This window comes from Orycteropus afer, unplaced genomic scaffold (genome assembly GCF_000298275.1).
Source record: "Orycteropus afer afer isolate SDZICR_OR568_19922 unplaced genomic scaffold, OryAfe1.0 scaffold00324, whole genome shotgun sequence".
NCBI lineage: Eukaryota > Metazoa > Chordata > Mammalia > Tubulidentata > Orycteropodidae > Orycteropus > Orycteropus afer.
The window spans coordinates 700154-727671 of NW_006921911.1; the positions used below are offsets into that span (position 1 = coordinate 700154).

General features: G+C 40.1%; 1 protein-coding gene across 1 annotated transcript in view; it reads right to left on the bottom strand.

Moving 5' to 3' along the window:
- Positions 1-27518, bottom strand: part of DPP6 (dipeptidyl peptidase like 6) — a 1548106-nt gene that overhangs the window by 204081 nt on the left and 1316507 nt on the right. The window lies entirely within an intron of this gene.

Consider the following 27518-nt stretch of genomic DNA (forward strand, 5'->3'; position numbering starts at 1 on the left):
TATATATAAAAAAATATATATATATATATATTGATATAAATTCTGACGGGAAGTTGAGTCATTAACATGTCTAAAATAAATAGTATTGAAGTGTGGTTGTTTCTGAAATGTTCCTCAGAGCATTATATGTGTTAAGTTCATGTGGCCCAACCATCAGCTTGTTCCCCCACCTTCAGGAGCTGTGGGCCTTTGGAGCCCAACCAGTGGATTTTATAAACCACATGGTTCAGCTGATCGTGTTCTGCTGACTTGGTTTTCATGCCATACTCTAGGAAAAATGAACAAGTTTGTGTCACTGGGAAGCAGTGTGGTGGTCAGAGGAGAGTCAGGGCAGAGCAAGAGTCAGGAAGGGGCTTGCAAAAAGGCACTTAGAGAGTGTGAAATACTGTGGAAGAGGGCCTGTGCTGAGGAAGACTCTGTGTTAATTCTCGCTCTTCCTTGAGAAGAAAATACCCAGTGACATTTTCTAGCTTATTAGGGAGAGTAGTTCATGGCTCTGGGCATCAGGCGAACTTGGTTTTATATCGTAGATGCCATATTCAAATTCCTGCTTTGACACAAACCAGAAAATAATACAGCATGAGCCTACATTTAGCATGAGGGCATTACTACTTTTGATAATTACTTCAATCACCAGGAGAGTTCCAAAAAAATTGGATTTATTTTTTAAATTACAATTACAAAGAAGAAAATAATGTTAAGAAAACAAATGTACAAAATGAATTTCCTCAGGTAAGTTCCAAAGGATGTTCTAGAGGTCAGTTGACACTCGTTCCATTACCTACTCTACCTATAATGAAATCTACTGTTCAGAATGAGTAGTCTGTAGTCTTACAAGATCTCTTATCACTAAAAACATTCACTAGACAATTCCTAGTAAACTGGCGAAGCGTCCTTAAAACATATAATGATTATTTTTAACAGAAAGGACTAAACGACCCAGTACTTTGGACTAAGCATCAGTTATACAGGATGCTAAATTGCTCAGTGTCTCCCATTCTCTAAATGTACTTCTCAAAGTTTTTCATAACTTGACTTAAGTGAAGTGTACATGGCAAACAGAACAAACACACACAAACATCTGCAAAGAGGTGAATGGCTCTCACTCTACCATCTCCTCCCATGTGGCTCGGAGGAGCAGCTCTAAAATTTCTTGTGGCAACTTTGGGGAATTGCTAAGGACATGGATGGTAGGAAGTACACAAAATATATACTCAGAGAGGAAGGTCACTCACGCAGAATCAGACTTTTATGATTTTTAACCTCAGTTTCTGGGGTTTTTGGTTCACAACATCTGCTCACACAGTCCACATGCCCTAAGAGATCAGTGTCTGTATTGACAGGATGTGCTTTCTCACTCTCTATCTGGACTGCTCCTCTGACGTCCGTTAGCAATCACTCATTCTGGAGCCTGGCTTGCAGAGTCTATCTCATTGCCTGAATGCTTACAGTGCTATTTATAATGTTAGAGGTCTGACCATCTCCTCAAATATCTGAGGTATGAAACTTGTCTTATTTATCACCAGTTCTATTAAAAAAAAAAAAGGTATTTTCCCAGCCCCTTCTTCACATGGAACTTTTTAAATTTTGCTGTCTTTGGGTCCACATTGGATACATGTTAGAGGGAAACTGCTTGCTGGAGGAGCCAAAGAGAAAGTGGTTCATGACTTTGGCCACCAGGCAAACACATGGTAACTCTCCAGTGTGCTCAGAATGACAAGTGTGGGACATATTTGAATACAGACTTTCATGGCCCAAGGTGTGTTTGAAACCACAGTAGTGCTCTGTACTTCCTGTATTAGCACACACGGAATGCTGATTTCATTTGAATGAAATCAAAGAAGAAGAAGAGAAAGACTTCCTAGAATTACTATTTTTCCATGGCCTCCATGCTAACTGAAGAAGACTCTATTCTTTTTCCATTCATTCATTCTATGCCTTTTTCTAGTTTTTATGGTATTTTTTTGCACAAATGGTCTTTATATACCTATTTATATATATCTAGGAGCTCTGGTAGTGTAATGCCTAAGGCACTTGACTGCTAACTAGAAGGCTGGTGGTTCAAACCCAACAGCCATCCCTTGGAAGGAAGGGTGGACAATCTACTTCCGTAGTGATACCACCTCAGAAACCAAAGGAGGGGTTGCTATGAGTTGAGTCCAACTCCACGGCACATAACAACAACAACAATAATTATATATTTATTTATATACATCTAGTTATATATACAGGAGCTCTGGTAGCATAGTGGCTAAGGCACTTGACTGCTAACCAGAAGGCTGGTGGTCCAAATCCACCAGCCACTCCTCGGAAGGAAGATGAGGCAATCTACTTCTGTAGTGATACTGCCTAGGAAACCCAAGGAGGGGTCGCTATGAGTCGGGTCCAACTCGATGGCACATAAGAAGAAGAACAACAACAACAGTTACATATACCTAGTTATACTGATGGCAGTGAGCAGCAGAAGCAGTTATTGTCAAGGAGCTCTGGTGGTGTAGTGTCTAAGGCATTTGACTGCTAACCAGAAACCTGGTGGTTCAAACCCAACAGCCACTCCTCAGAAGGAAGGTTGGGCAATCTACTTCCTTAGAGATACCACCTAGGAAACCAAAGGAGGGGCTGCTATGAGTCGAGACTTGATGGCAGTGAGATTTTTTTTTTTTTTTTAATTATTGTCAAGTTGATTCTGACTCATGGTGACCCCTTGTGTGTGTCAGAGTAGACCTGGGTTCCATAGGGCTTTCAAAGGCTGGTTTTTCAGAAGAAGATCACCAGGTCTTTCTTCTGGCGTGCCTCTGGGTGGACTCAAATCTCCAACCTTTTGGTAGCAGCCAAGTACATTAACCACTGCACTCCCCAGGGACTCTAATCTTCATATAGTCTATATATGAAACATTATACATGGGAATCAATAGACACATGCAAAGCATCATTGAGCTGTGTACTGTTTTGTAGCCTGGTGATGGGGTGGGAGGAAATAGGTATATGCTGTGTGGTGGCATCAACAGCAATTTTATGGCTAAATTAACAATTTAGCCCTGGTTACCTGGTCCCGCTCTGACAGGAATATACCACAAAAGGGATGTTTGAAGAAACAGGAGTTTATTCTCTTACAGTTTGAAGGCTTTAAGTCTGAGTTCAAAGTGCCAGGCTCTAGGGGCTGAGTGAAAGCCTCTCAATCTTGGGCTCCAGTTCTGCTTCCTGTTTCCAGCCCATTGGAGCTAGAGGCTTTTCTTCACTCAGACAGCTGCTGGCTCCTGAGGCTGACAAGTCCAAGGTTGACAAGTAAAAAGGCACAGTCCCAATGTTACCAAATCATACAGAAGGCCATTAATTCAAGTCCATTGAAAGTCCCAAGGTCGGCAGAGCATGGCAGGCTGCTGAACAATGACACGACTACATGCAGAGTTCAAGCATGCCATAAGTTAGAAACCATTACCAAGGCTGCTGCTTATATATGGGACGCAGAGCACATCCCTAAAGCAGCTACACAGTTGCTTGTGGTAGAGCCCACCATGGAGTTGATTGCCAGTCTCATCATGGGGAATAACTACCACCAGCTGCCCAGACACTCAACCAGGCCCAGCCAAGTTGACACACAACCTTCACTACCACAATGTTTAATGCCTTTGACCACAAAATATGGAAATACAACAATAAGCCTGCTTCCTGGCACTAACTAGAGTGCAGCCAGGGACATCAATGGGGGAGCTTTGTTATATTCTAGAATCACCTGTCTGAAGCTACACTGTTCCTTTCTTCTAAGAATCATGGAAAATTTCTAGTTAAAGTGAGCGGAGTGATACAGCCATTTTTTGTTTATTTGATTTCCCTTCTTTTTTATTATGAGGCATATTGTATACAGAGAAAAAAATTATAATTGTTCTAAACATTAGAACATAGTTGTGGACCCACTTTGCCTAATTAACTATAGAACCTTGGCTGTGCATGGAATATCACTCTAACTCAAGGGATAGAATGGAGCTTATCTCAGTGAAAGTTTTAGCTCTACAACTAATTTTGTGTATAATCTGATTCCTCAGTTTTCTCATCTGTGTAGTATGAATTAAAAAACAAAACCAAAAAACTAGCAACACCATTAGATATCTTGTGATGATGAAATGAAATGATAAATATTAAATAAAAACTCTTGAGACAATAAACATTACTAAGGACACTATAAAGATATATCAAGACTGGTTTTTAAATACATACACACAAAAAATTGTCCCTCTACACAAGTAAGTGATGGTTCTTCACCTTGTATGCAGCTATAAACTTCTTCCAATCATGTTGCATTCATCAAATTTTTTTTTGGACCTCTCATCTGAATCACCTTCAGACTTCACATTGGGCTCATTGCCTTTATGGCAATACCCTACCCCAAATCAATATTTCCTAATTTCATGAATGGCATCTATGACTAGTTGTAGTGCTAAATAAGTTTTGGATATCAAATAAATAAACAAAATCAGCTTGCACACAAAGTATTCCTCCCCCCACCATGGGATAATTTAAAAGGAGTATGAACAGCATTTTGGTGAGATGTAGACATCCTCAGAAAGAGGTGGTACTTTGGGGGTAAGATATACTTTTGCTTTGTAAGATTTTGTGGTAACACTATATGTTATTGGAAATGAAAATAAAACACTTACCAGCTTAAAGAAATTTTCCCCAGGCATAAGAACAAGCAAAGTTTTCCTAGCAATGCCCAATATTTTTTCATTTCCCTTAATTTCAAAGCTGTGATCTTAACCATATATAGAAGAAATGTATTGTACGGTGGATTGTAAGGCTGGTGTTAGGAACCCAAGCTGAGCCTCTCGAGTATTTGTAGATTATTTAGGAGATGTGTCTGTCTAGCTGTTAGATATAGCACCAACATATGCCCATAGCAAATGTAGACTCTACAAACACAGTGTTTCAGCATACAGTGATATTTGGCTAGCAAATCTGAGGTAATCTTTACTAATTTTGTATCTCACTAACTGCCATGCAGTTGATTCTGACTCGTAGTGACCCTCATTGGGTTTTTGAGGCTATAAACCTTTACAGAAGTAGATTGCCCCATCTTACTTCTGCTGAGTGGCTGGTGGGTTTGAACTGCTGACCTTCTGATTAGCAGCCAAATGCCTTATCTACTATGCCACCATAAACACTAAAAAATGAGGAAAAGTCACAATACCACCAATATTTAATGTTGAAAATGTCTAACTGTAACATAAATGGAGCTGCATTAACACTAAAGAATGAGCTGCCGATGTTTACTTCATTGTATGAAAAAAGGCAGCACTACCCATGGAAAGCAGAAAAAAAAATTTTTTCTGTCTCCTGTTGTCTTATCCTTCCCTCAGTAATGCTGGGTTTGAACCAGCCAGATATTTTAGAAGCCAAACATTTACTACAGTGGTGTTACATGAGATAATTGTTTATGTTCACTGACTTAGGTGGGAGCTTTGGTGGCATAGTGCCTAAGGCATTTGACTTCTAACCAGAAGACTGGCAGTTCAAACCCACCAGCCACTCCTTGGAAGGAAGATTGGGCAATCTACCTCCATAGTGATATCGCCTTGGAAACCCAAGGAAGGGTTGCCATGAGTCGGATCCTACTTGACAGCAGTGTGTTTAGGAGTCCTGTTGGTGCAATGTTAAGGGCTTGGCTGCTAACTGAGAGGTATGTGGTTCAAACTCACCAGCTGCTCCATGGGGGTGGGGGAGACATGAACATCTGCTTCTGTAAAGATTACAACCTAGGAAACCTATGGGGCAGTTCTACTCTATTATATAGGGTCACTATGAGTTGGAATTGATGTGATAGCCCACAATAATGACAATTGACTTAGAATGTCTGAGAAACATTCTAAAGAAGACACAAGAAAAACTGATTAAAGCCATACCTGATAGATATGGATTAAATTATACCTTCCGGATTTCATCTGCAAAGGGTTTCTACTAGTATGCCAATGGTCAGAGAAAAGGGCTAAAGGGAATGCTAATCAATGTCTGTTGCAAAATACCAGGTGTAGGCTAACATCTCCTTTTTGAGATATAGAACTCTGCAATCATAAAAACACTGCAGAATAAAGGAAAGGGAGTTGTTTTACAAAATGTACAGGAAGAACATAACTCAAAATAAAAGTTGAGATAAAAAAAGTAAGAGGAAGGGATGTTGGAGAAACTAAACTTGAAAATTACAGAAAATTGATTAAGAAACATTGAGGAAAATTTGGAAACCTATCCCAGAAGTCCGAAGAAAGTAACACATAGGTGAAATGAAAGCAGATGGGTTGTCCTTATATTAAAAACGTACAAGTATTCTTGTGGAGGAAGTAGTGACTAGAGGGGCACAAAAACCACAGGTACAGGGAAAGAAACTATGCATAAAGCTAAGAAAAGAGAAAAATCCTGACTATGCAGATGGACAAAACACCTAAATACATTCTGATAAAATCCTTTAAATATGAGGAAAAAGAAGTCTCATAACAACCCAACAATAAGGAAATAAGTTTTGAAAAGATCAAAATGTAGGCTGATATCAAATTTCTTTTCTACTCCATATTTATGGGTATTTAATATTGCAATATGTACTTATTTTGGGGGCAAGGATTTTAGTTTATTTATTTATTTATTTTAACCAACAATGTCATATCCTGGATATGCAAATTGTTGTTGTTGTTATGTGCCATCCTCGCTTCTAAGGAGCATTCTGGCTGTACTTTACCCAAGATAGATTTGTTCTTTTGGCAGTCTGTGGTAGAGTCAGTACTCTTCATTGATAACACAATTCGAATATGTCAATTCTTTAGTCTTCCTTCTTCATTGTTCAGTATTTACATGTGTATGAATAATTGAAAATACCCTGCCTTGGGTCAAGTGCACTTTAGTCATCAAAGTAACATCTTTGCTTGTGAATATTATAGGCATCTGTAATTTCTGAAGGACAATGTGTATTTTTTGGGAGGGAGAGGGCTATAAGCAGTCCATGATAATTTTCCTAAGTGGTGGGGGCAGGGAAAGGATCTGTTGGAAAGGATAGGGATACTAATATCTTTGCTTACAAATTGGGGAGTTAAGAATTTCTACTTGTAATTAATTTAACTTGAAATATGCATGTAAGAATATTATTTAAGTTTATAAAGGTAACCAATGGAGAGAATAGTGGACACCCTCCATGGCTGGGACTACTAATAGACACTCAGCCTCTTGATTGAAATGAGCACTGCCTGTGTTGGTTCACAGTACCTACTTTGGACAGGTAAGAGCTTCCCCTGTATTCTTAACACTGACCATGATCCTAGCTGTGTTTTCCCACCAAACTGAAAACAAAAGGGTTTTAACTGGGATATACATAAGCAAACTGAGTATACAATATTTTTTTTCTAGTCCTCTTAGATAAAAGAGAAGAGGTAAACAGTTTTGATTTAGCCAAAAAAAAAAAGGGGGGGGGCGGTTTCCTCTTGGGAAAAACTATACTTGAGTGCTAAAGTCTCTAATATCCTCTTAGGAAGCAACTTTGCTTGTGGAAGCTTATACCATTTCTGAGTGTTATAGAATTGAAGTCTTCATAAGGCTTTCCTCAGGTACGAGTCCCAACATCTGGTTAGGGCCAGCTTAGAGATTCTAGCAGACTAGGAAGCTCTGGTGGTGTAGTGCCTAAGGCATTTGACTGCTAACCAGAAGGCTGTTGGTTGAAACCCACCAGCCACTCCTTGGAAAGAAGATTGGGCAATCTACTTCCATAGAGATACCACCTCGGAAATCCAAGGAGGGGTCACTATGAGTCAAATCAACTTGATGGCAGTGAGTTTGGTTTGGTTTTGGTTCTAGGGTACTAGGTCTTTCTCCTCACAAGTTCCTCTTTCCCAAGGAGAATGGCATGTTTAGAGCATATTAAACCTATTGAGTTGATTATGAGTTTTGGAGCATAAGTTTGAACTCAATTACCTCCCAAGAAGTTGCTTTAGAATCTTGGCTATTGGTTTATGCCAAGCAGAGATTTTCTCATTGAGGAAGTGGCCTATCAGCAATTAAGCTAATGGAACCTCTGGATCAGAATGTCTGCAGATTGAAAAGTCCAAGGATGTTCAGGATGAGGCAGACAACTTCCTTGCCCTTGTGGCATTTCCAGACATCTACACACCTACAAGAGAACTGTGAAAACAGGAGTGAGAAGAAAGCTACATTGATCTTTCCTTTCTTTAAACTTTTCCACACTTAGAGAGTTGATGCTATGCTATCTCACATCATCACACATCTCCCATTCCTTCTTTTCATTTCTATGTTAGTAGGACTGAAATTTCTGTGAAAAGAAATAACATGGTTTTGACTACTGATGTAACAGTACTGAGGTTTGGTGATAAAAGAAAAAGTCTGTAAACACTTATAATTTGACTAACATTGTATCAAAAGGGGAGAAGGAGGAAGTACTGATCAAAATGATAATTCACAGGGACATTATGATAAAAAACTTAATGTAGATGAGGTAAAGTAGAAGAGATCACACCAGCTTCAGAGGTCCAGCTAGATACTGAAAATGTCTCTGGAGTTTACATCTCAGACAACCAATTTATGCAAAGGAAGGATTTGATTCATGTAAAATGGGAATATACATGGCTATATGAGCCTACACACCAAGAGTGTGAGTCCTGCTCACTTGTTCCTTCTCCTAGTGGGTTTGCTGGTATCAGTGCAGGTAAAAAATTATGTGATTATATACTGTATCACTGCAATTGTTCTACTCATTGGAAGGAAGTAAAGGCAAGGACACGAGCTCATGTTCATGTTGCCCCACAGAAACCAGCCTGCATTTGGAGCAACCTAGGCAGCTGGTGCTGAGAGAGCCCCTTGTCTGCACCACTGCTCTGGAAGGATGGGCTTCCCAGAGAGCAGAGTAAAATGGGAAGTCACCCATGATGATTCCAGACTTCTTTTTGCAAAATGAGGTGAAGCACATGTCACTAGAGCAGAAAAGAGTAGTAGAATCAATCTCTGCACCCAAGTCTTTAATGATCTCCATCAGTGGTTCTCCAATTATGATCCCTGAACCAGCAGTACTTGGAAAAGCAGCAGGAATACAAAGTCTCTGCTTCATCCCAGACTTCCTGAATCTTGAAGGGGCTCTGGTGTTGCTGAGCTCCTAAGCAAAATGTTGGCAGTTCGAGCTCATCAGCTGCACCTGGGTGGAAGATGTGGCAGTCTGCTACAGTAAAGATTTACAGCCTTGGAAACGCTCTTTCAAAGTTCTACTCTTGCCTATAGCGTTGCAATGAATCAGACTCAACTCAATGGCAGTGAGGAGGTCCTGAATCTTAAACTCTGGAAGTGGGTGCAGGGATCAATGTTTTAGTAAACTCTCCTACAAGGTGATTCAGACTCACTCCAAAATATGAGAAACACTAAAGTCTCAGGGCCACTGATCTGAGACACATGCTCTTTGGGAACAATTCCAAGCTCCATTTAACTATAGATCTCCATTTAGCTCTCCCTCTGTCGTTATGAATGCTCTTTGAAAGAATAAATGTATTGGTAGGCAGATAAAGTGCTTTAGAATAAAGAGAAATTTGGTAGCAGTTAAAGGAAAGGGGAAAATAGGATTTTAAGCAGGATCTTCTTTTAAAAAGATACTAGAACTGAGTTTTGAAAGAAACAAGGATTGATACAGATGATAAGATGAAGTGAAATAATGAAGTATTTTGAGAACCTCAGAAATTACATTTTAAAAGGAATCCCATTGCCTTCAAGTAAACTCTGACTCATAGCATACCTACAGGTCAGAGTAGAACTTGCTCCACAGAGTTTCCAAGTCTGTATGTAATCTTTATGGAAGCAGACTACCATATCTTTCTCCCGTGGAGTGGCTGGTGGGTTGGAACTGCCAACTTTCAGTTAGCAGCTGAGCACTGATGTATAAAAATATTAGCAGGAAGCAAAGATTCCCAGAAGAAATACTACCAATTTTCTCCTTATTCTGAAGCAGTTTATCTGCCTTCCAATGCCTTTATTCACTCAAAGTGCATTTAGGCTGTGTGTGTGCATAGACACAGTGCTAATACTAATACCAGTTGCTGTGGAATCTATTCTGATTCATGCTGACCCCATGCATGTCAGAGTAAAACTGTGCTGCATAGGGTTTTCAATGGCTTTGGCCTTTTAGAAGTAGAATACCGGGCCATGGAGGTGCCTCTAGGTGGGTTCGAACTACCAACCTTTTGGTTAGTAGCCTAGTGTTTAAATGTTTGTGTCACCCAGTGACTCTTGGTACACAGTACCAGGTTCTGGCAATACAGAGATGGGAAAACCCTTGTCATAGGGAGCTTACAGTTTAGTGAGGAGACAAGAGAGCAGACCACTAATTACAGTGCAGGTTGAGATTAATAGAAACAAGCATGGTTGACTACAGGGCAGGTGGGAGAACACTTGTAGAGGCACAGCTAGCCTAAGAAAACGTTACAACATCTTCACGAATTCCCTGCCGAAGTTGCCTTCAGTTAGAGTAGAGTGGCTCTTCCTGGAGAGCTGTGTATGAATTTTTTATTCATCCATTTGTTTGCTATAAAATATTGATAGAGTGTTATCCCTCTCACAGGGATTAATGTTCCATGCCACTTCTTGCTATTCCAAATTCTGGCAAAGGTACTGTCAGTTGTGGGTCAATGAAGGGCAAAGAAACAAAAGACCTGTTTATCTAGTGAAATAGAGACATCTGAGGAGGTCAGTAACACACAGGACCTGTTATCAGACTCTGTTATCAGACTGGGTGAACCAGGGGATGGTAAACTTTAAGGGTGTAAGTGACAGGCAGCTTCCCTACAGGCCTTAGCCAGCAGTGCTGGTAGACTGCTATTCATGGATTTGATGACATTAACTTTGGCATTTTTAAGCAATATTTAGTCCATGGATCAAGCTGGACAAAATATTTTTTGAGGGAGAAATATATATATATATATATATATATATATATATATATATAAGAGCTCTGGTAGCGTAGTGCCTAAGGCATCTGACTGCTAAAGGCTGGCGGTTCAAACCCACCAGCCACTCCTCGGAAGGAAGGTTGGGCAATCTACTTTCGTAGTGATACCACTTCGGAAACCCAAGGAGGGGTCACTATGAGTCAGGTCTGACTCGATGGCACATAACAACAACAATATATATATATATATATATAATTGTGATTTGGATGAAGGTTTACAGAGCAAATTCACTTTCCATACAGCAGCTCAAAAACACTGTCTCATGACATTGACTGAAATTTACAACAATGCAACAGCTCCCCTCCCACTTCCTCCCCACAGTTACCTCTTCCCTGTGCCCTTCCCTCTCATGCACTCCTGCCTCCTGAGCTATCTCTCTGTGCATACACAGCCCTTCTATTCTCCCAAGATTGTTCTCTCCAAGGAGTATATCTAGCTAATATAAATGTTCAGCTCACATGCCTGTCTTTTGTTTGGCTGGAAGCCACAGGAATGGGTTCAATTCCAGACCTGAAGAGCAGCTAGAGGTTATAGTCTCAGTGGTTCCATCAGGCCAGTAAACTTGGTCCCCCCTTTTTTTTTCTTAAGTGATTTTGAGTTTTGTTCCACATTGTTCTCCCACTCTGTCCAGAATCTCCTACACGGATCCCCCTCCGAGTGGATGACTGTGCTATACAGGCATCATCCAATTCTTCTGGTCTCATTATTGTATAGGCTTAGGATCACATGGTGTATCAGTCACTTGGACTAATTGTTTCCATGCATCTTTGTTTTTCTTCATTCTTTGCATCTAGATGGCTGCTTGCAAGCTTTTAAGATCCCAGTCACTACTTGCCAAAGTAGGATGTGGAACAATGTTTTGTGTAGTATGTTATGCGAATTGAACTTGATGTGCCCTGTGACTATGGTTCCGAGCTCACAGGTCCAACTACTTGCTCCTTCTGGGTAGCTGGCTGTGGCTAAGGAGTGACTACAACCTTGTCCCTTGTCAGCTCTATTATATACCTGGGAATTCTTACAGAATGTACAAATACACTTGTAGAGACATTGTCTGCCAACCTTATACATGATCTTGGGCACACTCCCCCCTGCATAGACATACCTAATAGTTCAGTCTCTCCACCCATAGATCAATGTTGGCCTTCACAGAATGCAGTACTGTATATGCAAAGGGTTTATCTTTGTTGTCTGTACCTTTCTATGTCTTCCTCTTCCTCAATTTTACCATGTTGATAACTCACATTTGGTACATTGTCCTTCTCTTCACCCAAATCAATACTTGCTTTACCTATCTAACAGTGTTACCTCCCCTCCCCTCCCACTCCTGGTAACCAACAAAGAATATTTCCTTCCATATATAAACCTTTCCTTGACTTTTTACAATAACAGACTAATATAATATTTATCGTTCTGTGATTGACTTATTTCACTCAGCATAATGTCCTCCAAGTTCATCCACATGATGTGGTGTTTTGCAGATTTCATGTTATGCTTTAGGGTTGCATAGTATTCCATTGTGTATATGTACCATAATTTGGTTATCCATTCTTCTGTTGATGGGCACCTAGGTTGTTTCCATCTTTTTGGCTATTGTAAATAGTGCTGCAATGAACATGAGTGTGTTCTTGCCCTGGCTCTCACTTCTTTAGGATATACACCTAGTAATTGAATTGTTGGGTCAAATGATATTTCTAATTCCAGCTTTTCAAGGAATCACCATACTGCTTTCCACAGCGGTACCATTTTACAGTCCCACCAGCAGTGTATGAGAATCCCAATCTCTCCGCATCCTCACCAGCATTTGTTAATTTCTGTCTTGTTGAACTTTGCTACTAATCCTGGGGCAGGATGGTATCTCATTGTTGTTTTAATTTGATCTCTCTACCCACCAGCCACTCCTCGGAAGGAAGGTAGGTTTTGGGTAATCCACTTCCATAGTGATACTGCCTTAGAAACCCAAGGAGGGGTTGCTATGAGTTGGATCCAACTCATAGGCAGTGAGTTTGGTTTGGTTTTGGTTAATGGCTAAATATTATGAGCATTTCTTCATAAGTTTGTTGGCTGCCTGAATATCCTCTTTGGTGAAGTGTCTATTCATGTCTTCTGCCCATTTTTAAATTGGATTATTTGTCTTTTTGCTGTTGAGGTGCTGGAGTTTTCTATGAATTCTAGAGGTAAGTCCCTTATCAGATATATGTCATTGCCAAATATCTTTTCCCAATCTGTAGGTTCTCTTTTGACTCTTTTGGGGAAGTCTTTGGAAACACATAAAAGTTTAATTTTTAGAAGGTCCCATTTATCTAGTTTCTCTTCTGCTGTTTGTGAATTTTGGGTTATGCTTGATAGTCTTATTTCTGCCATATATTAGTACCTCTAAATTTGCCCCTAGTTTTTCCTTGAGGAACTCTATAGTTTTAGGTTTCACGTTTAAGTCTTTGATCCATCTGGAGTTAGTTTTTGTGTATCGTGTGAGTACAGATCTTGTTTCATTTTTCTGCAAATGGATATCCATTTTAGCCAGTACGATTTATTAAACAGACATTCTCTTCCCCATTTAACAGATTTCAGCCCTTTGTCAAAGACCAGCTGACCATAGGTTGATGTATCTATTTCTGGGTTCTCAATTCTATTCCATTGGTCTATGTGTCTGTCATTGTACAAATACCAGGCAGTTTTGACCACTGTGGCTGTATAATACATTTTGAGATCTGGCAGCATGAGACCTCCTACTTTGTTCTTCTTCAATATTGCTTTTCTTATCTATCTCTTTCCTTTTTATACAAAGTTAGTGATTGGTTTTTCCATATCCTTAAAGAATGTTGATGGGATTTGGACAAGGATTGCATTGAATGCATAAATTGCTTTGGGTAGAATTGACAGTTTCATAATGTTCAATCTTTCTATCCAAGAGCATGGTATGTTCTTCCATTTTTGTAGATCTCTTGTGGTTTCTTGAAGTAGTCTTTTATAGTTTTCTTTGTTCAGGTCTTTGGTGTCCCTGGGAAGATTTATTCCCAAGTATTTTATTTTATTTTATTTTTTGGTAGCTATTATAAATGGTAGGAGCTCTGGTAGTGTAGTGCTTAAGGCACTTGACTGCTAACCAGAAGGCTGGTGGTTCAAACGCACCAGCCACTTCTCCGAAGGAAGATGGGCCAATCTACTTCTGTAGTGATACTGCCTCGGAAACTCAAGGAGGGGTCACTATGAGTTGGGGCCGACTTGACGGCACATAACAACAACAACAACATTATAAATGGTATTGATTTCCTTATTTCTTTTTCAACAATCTTTTTGCTGATTTTTGGAAGTTTATCTTGTATCCTAACACGATGCTAAATCTCTCAGTGAGTCCCAAATTTGAAAATTAGGACAACATTTTTTATAGAAGGCATTTTTGAGAAAATGAAAATGACACAATATATCAAATGCTGTCCATAATACATTTCTGACTGTGTACCCAAAATATTTTTTGTTGTTGTTGTTGTAATTAGGTGCTATCTAGTCAGCTCTGACTCATTGTGATCCAATGTACAACAGAATAAAACACTGCCTGGTCCTGTGCCAGCCTCACAATCCTTGCTATACCAGAGCTCATCATTGCAGCCACTGTGTCAAGCCATCTTGTTGAGGGCCTTCCCCTTTTATGTCAACCCTCTGTTTTACCAAGCATGATATCCTTCTCCAAGGAATGGTCCCATCTGACAACATGACCAAAGTGCAGTCATAATTCTCCTTGGAAGTGAGAATGGTTACACTTCGTCTAACCATTCTCACTTCCAAGGAGTATTATGACTGCACTTCTTCCAGGACAGATTTGTTAGTTCTTTTGGCAGTCCATGGTACCCTCAGTATTCTTCACCAACACCACAACTCAAAAGCATTGACTGATTCTTGTTTGTTCTTCCTAACTCATTGTCCAGCTCTCACATGCCTATGAGGTAATTGAAAATACTGTGGTTTGGATTAGGCATACATTAGTCTTCAAAGAGACATCTTTGCTCTTCAGCACTTTAAAGAGGTCTTCTGCAACAGATTTGCCCAGTGCAATACATTGTCTGATGTTTTGACTGCTGCATCTATTGCTGTTGATTATGGAACCAAGTAATATGAAGTCTTTGACAACTTCAATCTTTTCTCCATTTAGGGTGATGCTGCTTATTGGTCCAGTTGTGAGGATTTTCGTTTTCTTTATGTTGAGATGTAATCCATACTGCAGACTGTAGTCTTTAATCTTCGCCAGTAAGTGATTCAAGTCATCTTCACTTTCAGCAAGCAAAGTTGTGCTATCTGCATATCGCAGGTTGTTAGTAACTTCTCCTCCAATCCTGATGCCATGCTCTTCTTCATATAGTCCAGGTTCTGAGATTATTTGGCTCAGCATATGGATTGAAAAGTATGGTGAAAAGATACAACCCTGATGTACTCCCTTCCTGATTTTAAGTCATGCAGTATCCCCTTGTTCTGCAGTCTCTTGGTCTACGTATACAGATTGTTCATGAGCACAATTAAATATTCTGGAATTCCTATTCTTCTCAATGTTATCCATAATTTGTTATAATCCATAGAGTTGAATGCTTTTGCACAGTCAACAAAGCACAAGTAAATATCTCTCCAGTATTCTTTGCTTTCAGCCAAGATCCATCTGACATCAGCAATGATAGCCATTGTTCCATCTCCTCTTCTGAATCCAGCTTGCATTTCTGGAAGTTCTCGGTCAATATACTGCTGCAACCATTTTTGAATGATCTTCAGCAAGACTTTACTTGCATGTGGTATTAATGATATTGTTCAATAATTTCCACATTCTGTTGGATCACCTCTCTTTGGAATGGGTACAAATATGGATCTCTTCTAGTCAGTTGGCCAGGTAGTTGTCTTCCAAATTTCTTGGCACAGACAAATGAATGCCTCCAGCATGGCATCCATTTTTGAAACATCTCAATGGGTATTCCGTCAATTCCTGGAGACTTGTTGTTCTCCAATTCCTTCAGTGAAGCTTTGACTTCTTCCTTCAATACCATTAGTTCTTGATCATATGCCACCTCCTGAAATGGATGAACATTGACCAATTCTTTTTTGTACAATGACCTGTGTATTCCTTCCATGTTCTTTTGATGCTTCCTGCATCATTCAATATTTTGTCCATGGAATCTTTCAATATTGCAACTTGAGACTTGATTTTTTTCTTCAGTTCTTTCAGCTTGAGAATTGCCAAGCATGTTCTTCTCTTTTGTTTTCTAACTCCAGGTCTTTGCACATTTAATTATAGTAATTGGCTTTGTCTGCTTGAGCTGCTCTTTGAAATCTGCTTTTCAGCTCTTTTATCTTGTCATTTCTTCCATTTGCCTTAGCTATTATCTGATCAAGAGCAAGTTTCATAGTATCTTCTGACATCCATTTTGGTCTTTTCTTCCTTTTCTGTCTTTCTAATGACCCTTTGCTTTCTTCATGGATGATGTTCTTGATGTCATTCCACAATTCTTCTTGCTTCCAGTCATTTGTGTTCATTGAAGAAAATCTATTATTTAGATGGTCTCTAAATTCAGGAGGGATATCATAAAGGTCATATTTTGGCTCCCATGCACTTGTTTTAATTGTCTTCAGCTTCAACTTGAACTTGCATATGAGGAGTTGATGGTCTGCTCCACAGTTAGCTCCTGGCCTTGTTTTGACTATAGATATGGAGCTTCTCTATCGCCTCTTTCCACAGATGTAGTCAGTCTCATTCCTGTGTACTCCATCTGCAAAGTCCTCATATATAGTTGCTATTTATGTTGTTGAAAAGAGGTATTTGCAATGATTAGTCATTGGTCTTCCAAAATTCTATCATGTGACCTCCAGCATCGTTTCTATCACCAAGGTTCTATTTTCCAACTACTGGTGATTATTCTTTGTTGTCAACTTTTGCATTCTAATCAACAGTGATAATCAACACGTCTTGATTGCATGTTTGGTCAATGTCAGACTGGAGAAATTGGTAAAAATCTTCTATTTCCTCACCTTTGGCTTTGGTGTTTGGTGCATAAATGTGAATAATAATCCTTGTAGGTGTATGGATATTATCCTGTCACTGACAGCATTGCACTTCAGGATAAATTTTGACACATTCTTTGCAATGATGAATGTCACGCCATTCTTCTTCAATTATTCATTCCTGGCATAGTAGATCATATGGTTGTCCAACTCAGAATGGCCCAAACCAGTCCATTTCAACTTACTAATGCCCAGGATATCAATTTTTATGCCTTCCATTTCATTTTTGACAACTTCCACTTTTCCTAAAGTCATACTTTGTACATTCCATGTTCTGATTTTTAATGGATGCTTGCAGCTGTTTCTTCTCATTTTGAGTCATGTCACATCAGCAAATGGAGGCTTTTAAAGCTTACTCCATTCACATCATTAAGGTCGGCTCTGCTCTGAGGCAGCTCTTCCTACATCATATTTTGAGTGCCTTCCAACCTTAGGGGCTCATCTTCCAGCACTATATCAGACACTCTTTCAGGGCTATTCATAAAAATTTTCAGTAATATATCAGACAGTGTTCCACTGCTATTCATAAGGTTTCTACTGGCCAATTCTTTGAGAAGTGGATGGGCCCTTCCTTCTTCCAAGTCTGTCTTAGTCTGAAAGTTCCACTGAATCCTGCCCACAATGGGTAACCACCACAGTATGACAAATTGACAGATGTGGGGGGGGGCAAAATAGAGGCACCTAACTGTATAAAAATATCTGCAAATAAATAGACAGGCATATAGTGTGAACATTTACATCTAGTAGAAACACTCCTTAGAACCATCAATCATGGGAGAACAGAAGGGCAGTATTTACACAGGGAGATGCTCAGGGGGCATATATGCATAGGAAAGAAAGACATAGGGAAGAAGTAACTACAGGGAGGAAGTGGGAAGATAATTGTTACATTGTGGGGAATTGCAGTCAATGTCATGAAACAAAATGTACATGAATTGCTGCATGGAAAGTGAATTTGCTTTGTAAATTTTCACTGAAATCACAATAAAAATTAAAAAAGAAAAGAAAAAAAAAGAATTGGCCATATAAAATACTATATGTATTCTTTAAAACCACTGTTAAAAATATTGTAAAATATATGTTATTGAAAGTAAGGCACAATGTTTTGAAGGATCTATTTCTACTGGAATGTATAAAATATACTTAAAATAGTCAAGCATAATAAATATGCAAAAAAAAAAAAAAATCCAGAAATGAAAAACAGAAAAATAATATGATTTTAAGTCACCATACAATTTTATGTGTATTTCCAAAATTTCACTTTCAATGTAGGAATAGACCATGTTATATTTTTTTTCTATCTTAAAACAAACAAATAAAAAAACAAACTCACTGCTGTTGAGTCAATTCCGACTCATAACAACCCCTCCTTGGGTTTCTGAGGTGGTATCTCTACAGATGTACATTGTCCAATCTTCCTTCTGAGAAGTGGCTGGTGCGTTTGAATCGCCAACCTTCTGGTTAGCAGCCAAATGTCTTAGGCACTATGCCACCAGAGCGCCTTACCATAGAGATTACAGAGTCCTTATTTAACAGTATGTTTTGGATGTGAAGGAAGCAGTTGAATAGGAGGGTTGGGAATAAATTTCATGTCACCTCTTCCCTAGCTCTTCATTTTCATTCAACTATCCATCCAACCACCCACCTGCCCACAACATATCCATTCAAAATTAATTAAACACCTCCTGGGTACTGACAAAAGAACTATGGTGGCACAGTTGTTAAAGCATTTGGCTGCTCACCAAAAAAAGTCCAAAGTTTGAACCCATAAGCTTCTCCATGGAAGAAAGATGAGGTAGTCTGCTTCTGTAAAGATTTGCAACCTTGGAAACTCTATAGGGCAGTTCTACTCTGACACACATGGGGTCACCAAGAGTCGGAAATGACTTGATAGCAATTTGAAAGAAGCTGTGTCTACCAGCAATAGAATCCTGGAAATAGGAAGTCAGGAAGAAGATCTAAGTGAGGGATTGGACTGTTACCAGGTAGCAGTTATGAACTACATTCCTTCATGCTTTGATTCATGTCTAACACATTTAAAAACATAATATTTTATCAACTTTCCCCAAATCCCATTTTCCTGCAGATGTCATCAAATACATGTATACTAGTCCCTCAGCACTTAGCTGAGGCCCGTGGGGAAGCTGCTTATCACTTAACACTCTCAAAGTTGACCATCCCATGGCTCACCCAGTCTGATGACATAGGCTTGAAAAACGTGTCCTGTATGTCACAGACCTCTTCAGATATCCAGACTTGTTTGCTGGCTGAAAGGGCTTGTTGGTAAAAGATATGTCTTATTTATGCTGATGGGGTAGGCAAAAATCACATTTTATTTTTCTTATGTCTCCTGCTAGTCATAAGCCTGCCAAACAGCTAATTATTCCTTGCATATATATTTATAATATCTTCTGAACAATCTATGTGCCCTTTTGAACACAGGCCACACAATGTAGAATATATTTTCTTCAGCAGAAACTTATTTATTTGAACATAGCCTCAAATTCCCAGCTCTTACATTGCTGGAGAATTTTCTTAAAGGGAGCATAGAAACCTGTGATTAACAGTAACTTTGTGAATTCCCTTTTTAGTCTACCAATAGAATAAAGCTCTGTCATTTCCTCACTTGGAGCTTCTACCCCTTCCGGTCACTCAGAATAGCTTCTTATCTTATGAATAATAAAAGACTACAGTGTGCAGTATGGATTACACCTCTATGTAGAGAAAACAAAAATCCTGACAACTGGTCCAATAAACAGCTTCATGATAAATGCAGAAAAGACTGAAGTTGTCAAAGACTTCATGTTACTTGGTTCTACCATCAACACCAATACAAGCAGCAGTCAAGACATCAGACAATGTATTGTATTGGGCAAATCTGCTGCAAAAGACCTCTTTCAAGTGCTGAAGAGCAAAGCTGTCTCCTTGAAGACTAAAGTACACCTAACCCAAGCCACGGTATTTTCAATCGCCTCTTATGCATGTGAGAGCTGGACAATAAATAAGGAAGACCGAAGAAGAGTTGATGCTTTTGAGTTGTGGTGTTGGAGAAGAATGGTAAGAGTACCATGGTCTGCTAAAAGGACTAACAAATCTGTCCTGAAAGAGTGCAGCTGGAATGCTCCTTGGAAACAAGAATGGTCACACTTGGTCTCACCTACTTTGGTCATGTTTTCAGAAGGAACCATTCCTGAAGAAGAATGTTTTGCTTGGTAAAATGGAGGGTCAACAATGAAGGGGAAAGCCCTCAATGAGATGGACTGACACAGTGGCTGCAACAATGGGCTCAGGTATAGCAAGGATTGTGAGGCTGGCACAGGACCAGGCAGTGTTATATTCTGTTGTGCATAGGGTTGCTATGCATCACAGATGACTCAATGGCACCTAACAATAACAACTACAGTGTAGGATATATCTTGACTCAATCTCTTTCTGGATGTAAATGAGATTAAACTAGTGAGTAGAGGGAGATGGGGTAGACAGATATGCCAATACACATGAAAATCTCCAGGGAATCAGTAAGAAAAAGCTGATAAAACAAGGACCTTCTGCCAGAACCAAAAGAGAGAGAAATCCTTTTCCTAGAGCCAGAACTATGAATTCTTGTAGCCTCCTTAACTCTGAGAAACAAAATTTTTGTTTGTTAAAGCCACCTTCTGGTGGTATTTCTGTTATAGTAGTACTAGATAACTAAGCAGGTACCCAGTTTGTGATATGAACACATGAGATGGAAATAGAGATTGGTCTAGGCCTGAAGACTGTTATTATTGTTATTAGTTGCTGTTGAGTTGACTTAGACTCATGTTAACTGCATGTGCTATAGATTAGAACTGCTCCATAGTGTTTTCTTAGCTATAATCTTAATGGAAGGACATGGGGTCACCTGAAGGGCTGTAAGGAGGATTTATACAATTGTAATTTGTAGCCAGATCACTTGCAAAAATTTTCTGGAAGGCTGTTTTTGTTGTTCTTAGTTCATATGGAGTTGACTCTGACTCATGTGGACCTTAGCTGTAACAGAATAAAATGTTGCCTACTGCTGTGCCATCTTCATGATTATTGGTATGTTTTATGTTTGAGTCCATTGTCTTGGCTATTGAATCAAAGCGTGTCACTGAGAGTTTCCTTTGTTTTTGCTGGCCCTCTACTGTACCAATGAAGCCCTAGTGACTCAGTGGTCAAGCGCTCAGCTGCTAACTAAATGGTTGACACTTTGTACCCACCAGCCACTTCACAGGAGAAGGATGTGGCAGTCTGATTCTGTAAAGATTTACAGCCTTAGTACCTGTTCTACTCTGTCCTTAAGGGTTGCTACGAGTCACAATCTGCAATGAGTTTGATTTGGGTTTTGGTCTACATTACCTAATATGTCCTAATATATCCTTTTCTAGCAATTAGTTTTTCCTGATTATCTGTGAAAGTCCCACCATTCTTGCTTTATTCTAAGACTAATTTGTTTGTTCTTCTGGCAGTCCATGATATATTCAATATTCTTTGCTAGCACCACAGTTTCAATACATCAATTCTTCTTCTCAATTTCTTTTTCATTATCCAACATTTGCATGCATATGAGGTGATGGAAAAGACCATGGTTTGGGTCAGATGCACCTTAGTCATCAAAGTGACATCTTTGATTTATAAACTTTAAAGAGGTCTTTGCAGAAGATGTGCCCAATGCAATATGTCATTTGATTTCTTCACTGCTGCTTCCATGGAGGTTGACTGTTGATCCAAGAAGAATAAAATCACTGACAGCTACAACTGAAATTGCCAATATTTGGAAGACACATTAAAATAAAATAATATATTCCCCAGAGTCATTAAAATAAAAACAAAGGAGAGATTAAATATTTTAAGGTAGGATGATGTTTTGGCCCTCTTGTGCTGCTCTAACAGAAATATCACAAGTGGATGACTTGGACAAACAGGGATTTAGTCTCTTACAGGTTAGGAGGCTAGGAGTCCATGCTCAAAGTGCCAGTGGTAGGGGCTGGATGAAGGTCTCTCAATCTTGGGCTTCAGCTTTGCCTCTTGTTCCTGACCCCCTGGAGCTGGAAGAATCTCCTAACTCAGGCAGCAGCTGGCTGCTAAGACTGACAAACCCAAGATCGACAAATAAAATGGCACAGTCCGAAGATTATCAAAAGCAAGTTCAAGTCCAGAAACAGTCTTAAGATCAGCAGACAACATGGCAGGCCAGTCATGCAGGATGACTCGGCCAAATGCATCACCATATGTGCCAAGAAGCTCAAGATCTTTCTCAAAGCGTTTTCTTATAAACTGGAAGCAGACCACATCTCTTAGGCAGCTACTCAGCTGCTCACAGTAGATTCCACCATGCAGCTGATTACCAATCCCACAATGGGGAATAACTACATCCAGCTGTCCAGGCACTCAAAACCATGCCCAGTCAAATGAACACATAACCTTAACTACCACAGATGGTAAGTCAAAAAATGGGTCAGTATCTTTAATTTGAAAAGCATATAATTCTTCCATCCCAGATGAAATGTATTATTATCAAGAAGAGTGTCTCAGCCTCGGCTGCACTTTGGAATCAACTGAGGACCTTTGGTAAACCCCAGTGTCCAGGCCACACCCCTGATGAAGGAAAGCAGGAAGGAAGGAGTTTTTGCAAATGAACCCCCCCCCCCAATTTAGCTTTATGCTACCTGAAAAGTTACACACAAAGGGGAACTTGACAAGTGTCATAACTCTTGAACAATGACATGAGTTTGGTGTCAGGAGTCGTATTAAAGTACTGGTTCTGCCACTAAACAAAATTGCAACTATGGCCAAGCTGGGCCAACTTCTGTAGCTCAGCTGCCTTGTGTGCAAGATAGATTTTAAATGCAAAGCAAGAGAGCATGCTCCTATAAGGGAATGAGGGAATGGGCCCTCAAGATGGAGAAAAGCAGGGACCAGGGGAAGGAGGCTTCACTGCAGTGGTGAGGCAATTCTATTGTCCCATGACTATTTCCATTGAGGTGGTTGTTGTTGTTATTTGCCGCCGAGTCCGACCCAACTCATAGTTACCCCTCCTTGGATTTCCGAGGTGGTATCACTATGGAAGTAGATTGCCCAACCTTCCTTCCGAGGAGTGGCTGGTGGGTTTGAACCACCAGCCTTCTGGTTAGCAGTCAAGTGCCTTAGGCACTATGCTACCAGAACTCCCATTGATGTGATAGCCTCTGCTTTCTCTCTGATCCTTAGTAAAGGCTTTTCAACCTGTCCATCTCCAAGTGAGTCCATATTTTTTATACATTGGAAAGAAGGCTGAGTTTCATATCTGGGTCAAATGGGGTGTACCATAAGAGTGCATGTGGAGTCAGAGACCCAAGAGGCTGTGGGAATGGCAGCCACCCGGAATTTGCAGAAATCGGGGAGTCATGAGTATAGTAGAAGAAGTAAAGTGGAAGTACACACATCAATGTGGCAAGTTCTTTACATGGTCCTGAGTGAGAAAAAGGAGAATGTGTCTGTGTTTGTGTGTGTGTGTGCATACATGTGTATGTTTGTGTGTGTGTATACATTATATATATATGCTATTATGTACAGTAAGCATGTACGCTTACACATCTTACAATACAATACAAAACAATACACATCTTACAAAAATACAGAGGGAAAAGAGCACTCAAGTATAATTTAAATCAGTGCCTATGAGAGAACATGGGGTATACGAGTAGGTGATGAGGTTGAAAAGGAACAAATACATAAAAAGGAGAGCAAGTTTGCATGGACCAATGATGGTGCTGTGTTGTAAGCTGAAGAGTCTTTAAATCGTTGTCACTTGGGCTCAAAATAGATAAAGTGAAGTCAAATAGAACACAATATAAGTGAGAGGGGTTGGGCCTTTGCTAGGCTATGGAGGTAGGCAGTGGGGAGGACAGAGCCAGGCTGACTGGGGCCTCAGTGCAGGGCAGTCCAGCTGGCAGCAGAGAAACAAGTGTTAGGCTCCTTCTTTGGGTACTGGAATTCCTCTCTATCTGATGTTGCCAGGCAATCAGAAAAAGAGGACAGGCCTAGCAGCTATACATATGGGAACAGTGTATTTGGAGGAGAGTGAAAACATGTATCAGCAAAGCACAACACATCTTCAAAATGATATTGCTGGGTATCTGCTATATCTTAATTCAACACCCGACTCAATAGCTGTAAAGGCCCGAGGAAACCCGAGAAAAACAACTGTGTTTGTTTTGTCAGTGCAGCTGGGTTTCTGTGTAAAATTGTAAAAAACACAGATCACCATGTGCATGATGATTTCCATTTATTTTTGCCACCCCTGGGATAGACTAAATGCTTGCTCTCTGGAACAGTTCAATTCTCGGTGAACGGAGTGTCTCTGTCACTCCCTTAAGCCAAGTAAGGCTGAGCTCAGTTACGTTAGGGCTCACCATTCTTAGTTACCTTTCAGGTAGGACTTCCCCAAGACAGCCAGCCACACATTTTGCATTGAGAATAATATGATGTCAGGGGCTTCTCTATAAAACTTCTTAGCACTGCCCATCACCCCTGAAATGGGCACTCACATCTTGCCACCCAGTGGGCTTTTGCATGTTCAGGAAAAAATGGCCTAAACATTCCCCTCAGTGTAACTAAGCATTAGACAGACTTTTTCCAGACTATAGGCTTCTGATCACTGTCTCACCTGACCCTCACAGAATCCAGCTGGCCCTAACAGCAAACTCAAGAAATAAACTTATGTGCGTGACACACCCCACTGCTCCACTTGCTCCAGTCCTCCAGTAACTTCCACTAGCTCACTCAGCCATTAAAAGCCCTACTACTCTTTGTTTCAGTGGTGTTTGGACTAAGCTCTAGGTCTTTCTCCCTATTGCAATGCTGTTGTTGTTAGCAGCCATTGAGTCACTCCCTGACTCATGGCAACATTATGTATAATAGAATGAAACATTTATCAGTCCTGCATCATCTCTGTGGGTTGGGGATAGGACCATTGTGGTCCAGAGGGTTTTCAGTAACTGTTTTTTGGAAGCAGATCACCAGGACTTTCTTTCTAGTCTATTTTAGTCTGGCAGCTGTGCTGAAACCTGTTCAGTATCTTGGCAACACACAAACCTCCATGACAGATGGGTGGCGGTTGTGCATGAGGTAGATTCTCTGGGAATCAAAAGTGCAACATCTGTGAATAAAGTCATCCTCGCCTTTTAACATTGTCCAGTGCAATCTTCTTTGACAAGGAACAACTCCTACACCACTTCATTATGGGATTCCCGGACTCCTTGATGACATAGGCTACTGTGTCTTAACCATCCAGATGCCTGAAACAGTGCATGTACATATAAATAATTAGTAAGTGTTTGTCAAAAGCTAGATAAGAAAGTGCTGATTTGATTTTCACTATATCTGAGAACCTTCTTAGAGGAAGTCAGTCTGGTTGATGAAGAAAAACAAGTAAAATGGAATGAGTGGTTTAGAAGATTAGGTAAGTGATATATCAAATGTTTTATTTTTTTCTCTTAATTGTTCTGAACTGATCTGTGGAAAGTAATCTGTAAACTCCCAGTAGTCTGTATCTTTCCATGGAGGTTGCACAGTGTAAGGGTTAGGAGCGGGTGCTGGAACCAGACTGCCTAATTTCCATCTGAGCCTCACCACTTTATATCTAAAACTTAGCCATATTACTTAACTCTGTAACTCCTCAGTTTCTTCATTTGTATAATGGGGAGACTGATAGTAGCTATTTCACAGAGCTACAGTGAAGCTTCATTGAAGGTGTGTGAAAGTACCGAAGCAGTGCTGGGTTCTTTCCCGGGATCACCTCCCCAGCCCCACAAGACACAGCCATAGCTTGTAAGTTTATGAAGTCTCTGAGAGCAAGGAGGTCTCCTAGCCCGTGTTCCTTACTCTCAAAGAGAGAAACAGCAAAACAAGGCAGCAAAACTAGAAAATTAATTTAGGAGGAAGAAAGAGAATATAAATGGCCCTGGGTCTGAGGTGTGTGTGTCATAGATTTATACTACAATAAAAAACATTGTGCTTGAGGTTGCTTCTGAGTCTGACAAAACCTGAATTGGGAACTTCAAACTTACACTTTCCCACTGAAAAACCTGCTCCTGGAACATCCTTTGTCTCATGGCTCAGAGTCCAAATCTTACCTAAGCCTCCATACCTATCTCCTCCCTGCAGGTGACTTCATCGTCTTTCATCAAAACTGTTAAAAAGATTTTATACCTGTTCGTGATACTTAATTTTTTCTAATATTTCTTTGTCTATTTTTCATATATCTCTGTGGTAGTTGTGTGTTTACTTGGCTGGGCATGGTTTTGAGTGGCTGAACAGCTGGATATAGTTATTCCCCATGGTGAGACTGGTAATCAACTCCATGGTGGAATCTACTGGAACAGCTGAGTAGTTGCTTTAGAGATGTGGTCTGCTTCCAGTATATAAGAAGTCAGCTTTGAGAAAGGTCTCTGAGCTTTTTGGCATACTTGGACCCTGTGTGAGTCTTTGTTCAGCAGTCTTCCATGTTGTCTGCTGATCTTAGGACTTTTCCTGGACTTGCACCAGCAGCCTCCCATTTTGTTTGATAATTTTGAGACTATGTCTACTTTATTTGTTGACCTTGGGTTGGTCAGCCTCAACAGTCAGCAGCTGTCTGAGTTTAAAGAGGCCTCCAGGTTCAGTGGGCTGGGAGCAAGAGGCAGAACTGAAGCCCAAGATCAAAGAGCTGTCACCCAGCCCTAGAGCTGGCACTTTGCACTCAGACTTCTAGCCTTCTAAATTGTAAGAGAATAAATCTCTGCTTGTTGAAGCCACCCATTTGTGGTATTTTCTGTTATAACAGCACAAGAGGGGCAACACAATCTCTTACAAGCTTTTTGATATATGGTTCTCAAATATTTTCTTCCATTCTGTAGGTTGCTTCTTTATTTTCTTGGTAAAGTCCTCCAGTTCACAGAATTCTTAATTCTGATGAAGTCTGTTTTATCTATTTTTGTCTTTTGTTGCTTGTGCTTTTGAAGCCATAGCTAAGAGCTCATTGTCAAATCCTAGATCCTGAAGGATTATGCCTATGTTTTCTTCTAAGTTTTATGTTTTAGTTCTTATACTTTGATCCTTGATCTATTTTGAATTAATTTTCATATATGGTAGGAGGTATGGGTCTGACTTTTTGCTGGATGGAGTGGAGTGGAGTGGGCTGCAATTTTAAATAAGGTTATTAGGGACTCCTCAAAGAGAAGTGTATTTGCACATGACCAAAAGGAAGTAGGGAGTAACCCTACAGGTATGTGGGAGAGAGCTTTCCTGGCAGAGGGACAGCCTGCACAGAGGTTCTGAGGAGGGGTGAGCCCAGCATATTTGAGGATCAATGAGAGGGGATGTAGAGTGGTGGAGAAGGAGGTGTAGGGTGGCAGTGGCAGCTCATTTAGAGCATTGTAGACCATATAAAGAGCTCTGGTGGCGTAGTGCCTAAGGCATTTGACTGCTAACCAGAAGGCTGGCAGTTCAAACCCACCAGCCACTCCTCAGAAGGAAGATTGGGCA